The sequence below is a fragment of the Manacus vitellinus genome, unplaced genomic scaffold (assembly GCF_001715985.3).
Source record: "Manacus vitellinus isolate BGI_N305 unplaced genomic scaffold, ASM171598v3 scaffold_97_pilon, whole genome shotgun sequence".
Taxonomy (NCBI): Eukaryota; Metazoa; Chordata; class Aves; order Passeriformes; family Pipridae; genus Manacus; species Manacus vitellinus.
Genome location: NW_021940906.1, coordinates 940,664 through 944,601, shown reverse-complemented (window position 1 = coordinate 944,601; position 3,938 = coordinate 940,664).

Sequence of the window (3,938 nt, the reverse complement as noted above, 5' to 3'; positions counted from 1 at the left end):
AGCGAGGCACTGCAGGAAAGAAATCAAGTTGGGTACCAGTACAAACACAACAAAGGAGTGAGAAAGTGACTGCAGAGATAGGTCTCTCCCTTTCCACCATCTCCCAGCATAAATCCCTTCAAGATGTATTAAAGGTCCATGCGACCCAACACAGAACAACTCGAAGGTCACAGCTGGCATCAACATGACCCAGTAAAGCCCCTGTTGTGAGATCCCACCTCAGACCCTGCAAATGCCAAGGGTTTTTTCTTACCTGGCACCACCATAAGATGGTATGAGGACGGCAGGTCCACAAGATGCTCCTGGCTCCTCCAGGTGCCTACACTACTCCAGTGCAGACTGTGACTGAGGGCTGGCAAATGCTACCCTGGAGCAGGCAGAGGTCCATGAAGTTTCCCTTCCAGCTCTCCTGTTGGAGTGTCACCCTTGATCTTTTAACTGCCTGCAAGAAAGAATTTCACAAGTGCCAGGATTTGATGGGGGAAACGGGCGAGTCAGGGGAACTTGATGCCTTCTGCATGCAGTTTCTCACAGGACTGGTGATGTTCGACCTCTTAAGCCATGAATTTCAAGGAGTGGGCAAAGTGTCAAGGCCCTGAGGGCACTATTGAGTCTTACTGGCTGTGATCAGGCTCCCCTGGGACCCCCACCCATGGGCCCAGGGACTCCAAGTTGCAGCAGCGCAGTCTCCAGCAGGTCTGGCAGCAGTGGGACTGACCTCCTGGCTGGAATCCTGGCTTGATCTCAGGCCTTGCCTGAGCTCCAAGGGACATGGCCACAGTGCCTCTCCAGCTGCCTTCCTTGATTCCCTGTCCCTGGGGAGCAGCTGGCCCTGCTGTGTCCCAGCTGGCAGGATGGTACCTGCACCAGGATGTCCCCAGACCAGGGCCTGCCTGCAAGCCCAAGAGAGGGGCAGTTTTGCCTCCTGGTGCCCAGGGCACCCTGGCGAGGGAGGGCTCTCGGGGCTGCCCTAGTGAACAATGCAACGGACATGCGTGGCCAGGCAAAACCCCAGCAGTGCTCAGGAAAGGCAGACCTCTCCATGCCTACTGAAAATGATGGCCCAGGTGTCCTAGAGACTCCTGAAGTCTGAGGATGCTGAGTGAGGGAAGGATTTTGGACCTGCCCTGTTTGCAACACCTTCTTCAAAGCCCTTGTTGCCAGGATGGAGGCAAGGGCTGCTATGAGGCTACAGAGGGCTACGGAGGGGACCATGGCCATTTCTTGGTTCCTTTTGATGCAATTTCATTTTGAAAGGGAAGACAGCCATGTGGAAAACAAGATAATCACTTTGCTGACGTGGGGTTAAGTCTGGAATTTTAAAACCTGAGACATTAGGATAAAGGTGTCACAACCAGAGGGTAAAGATCTACTTCGTCTTCTCTCTCCCAGTGCTGTCAGGTTTGTGACCACAAACACTTGATGCTCAGCTGACAGACAGCATAGACCTTCCAGGCCCTTCTGGCACAGGAAAGCACTGTTAAGTGTCAGAAGACCTGAAGAAACTGAGCAACTCAGCTGGACACCAGATTCCAACTGAAAGCCAAAATGAATTTGGCAGCCAACCTGTTCTGGTGCTTCCTAATACCCACTAGGAATCTATCTGCTTTCTTAAGCACTCAAATCCAATCAATCCTTTATTCGTCACTTGAGTTAAAAGTTTCAAGGACAACTCCTCATTTTGTGTGAGCTGTTGGCTGTTTTTTTTAACTTAAACAGAAATTGGTACCAGAAATGCCTAGAAAGGAAGAAAAATAACTAGATCCAGTGCTCAGATTGGACAATGCTCCAACTCATCTCCATCCAGAAACCTATGACACAATAGCAAATACTTGCACAGGAAGTGCCCTGCAGTAATCATCACGTTTTCAACACTCTTCAAACCCTTGTGGGGCTGTACCAATGCTGTCAGGACTGGTTCTCCCAGGCCTTATGAGTTTGGCATATGAATGAACAGAATGAATCTGGATTATAGACTGGGTGCTATGCCTTAAAGTGGAAGAACTAAACAACGGAGATTTAGGACTTAAACTACAGACAATCCATCCTCCAACAACCTCCTGGAAAAGGCCTCACTGCACCAAAGGGCAAGTCCCAGCACTGCACCACGGCTGGGCATCCCAGCTCAGAGGGTCAGGAGCCCTCCAAGCGGCCTGAGGGAGGCAGAGAAGCCCATCCAGTCCATGGCCTTGCTCTACAGTTGGACTCAGTGATCTTAGAGGTGTTCTCCAACCTTAATCATTCTACCACAAACTGTCCCTCCTGTTCCTCTTATCTGCCCCTCAGCAGTGGTGCCCATGCTTTCCTGGGCACCTCTGGCCAGAGCACTAGACCCTTGCTGGTAGGTCAGGTGTGGGCATGACACGATGGCTGGGGCTGCAGAGCTCCATCCCCACCTGCAGGAATGTGAATCAGGATTGGAGATATTGTTTGCAGCTCACAGTTTTTAAAGCCTGGTATAAAAATCTCACCTGTTGTGAAGCATCCCAGGTCAGGAACACTACATATGGGAAAAGGGAGAAAAGAACAAGTATCTGTACGGGGGATCACCCACAACTATGATCTGTCTTAGCATCACTGTCACAGAAGGAGAAAGGCACTGGTACACATCTCTTTGGATAACCCTACTCCTGAGAGCAGAAAAGGTGTCATGGAGAGGTTGTTCACAGCTGAGACAAGTCTGGTGGCTTCAGCCCTTGGAGCCAGAGCACAGGCAGGTACCACTGCCCCAGAGATCACTTCAAGAGATCTGCTGCAAGCCCTGGAATGACCTATATTACCACAGGGCAATTCAGGAACCAGAGGAGGTCTCTAATTCAAGCTTCTGCTCCCAGCAGGGTCAGCTATATGATCAGACCAGGTTGTTCAGGGCTTTATCCAGCCCAGTCTTGAAAACCTACCGGGATGGAATCCTGCAAATTAGCACAATAATTAGCAAACCAAACTAACACGTTCCCTTGGATATTAGGAAAAGATTCTTCCCCTTTCCTAATTGGCCCCTAGGTGGTCAGGCATTGGAACAGGCTCTCCAGGGCAGTGGTCACAGCCCCAAGGCTTCCAAAGCTCAAGGAGTGTTTGGACAACACTCTCAGGGACATGGTGGGATTGTCGGGGAGTCCTTTGCAGGGCCAGAGGTTCAACTCGATGATCCTTGTGCTCAGGATATTCTATAACTCTTTCTGCTGGTTGCTCTAGACAATGAACAAAAGATTTATTTATTTATTTATTTATTTATTTATTTTATCTGGGATCTTAAAAAGCTTTTGGCTTACACATGCCCCAGTGACGTCTGATAAAACTCTGCTCACCTGGACAAGACCGGATCAGGCCAACACTTTGCAGTCTTCAAAAATCCCACCAGCCAGCTTTTAAAGAGTAACTGTGGAGCTACAGCTATTTTGGCCTTAACAGTGAGTCCCCAAATTCCCCATTTTATCTTGTATTGGGTGTAACTCCACATGTGTTACAGAGGGTGCAGGTGAGCCCCACACCCCAGCCAGCCAGCCAGCCATTCATTCCACAAGGTCTCCACACACCCACCCCTTCTGCCTTCTGCTGAGGGACAGCCAAGGACATTGGGCAAGCAACCCAGGGGCTTGGAAAGGACTTCTATGGCTGCTATACACGTGAGTAACACATGTACACACGAGCCTCCAGCTCTGCCATGGTCCCACACCCACCCTCTCCCAAAACCATGTCAAAGCCAGGGAATGATCCACTGTTTGGAGAGGAGGGAGACGCTACATGCAACAGGCCACAGAAGAGCATGAAGAAAAGCAGCTTCCAGCACAGAGCTGCTGCGCAGCCCCGTCAGTGCCTTATAAAGCACAATCTGCTCAAAAGAGGTGTTTCTTTTCATCACAAGATTGGCTTAATAATAATTCAAACAATATTAACATGTATTGGCTTTGTGGTTTCGTGAATTTTTAAATACTTCT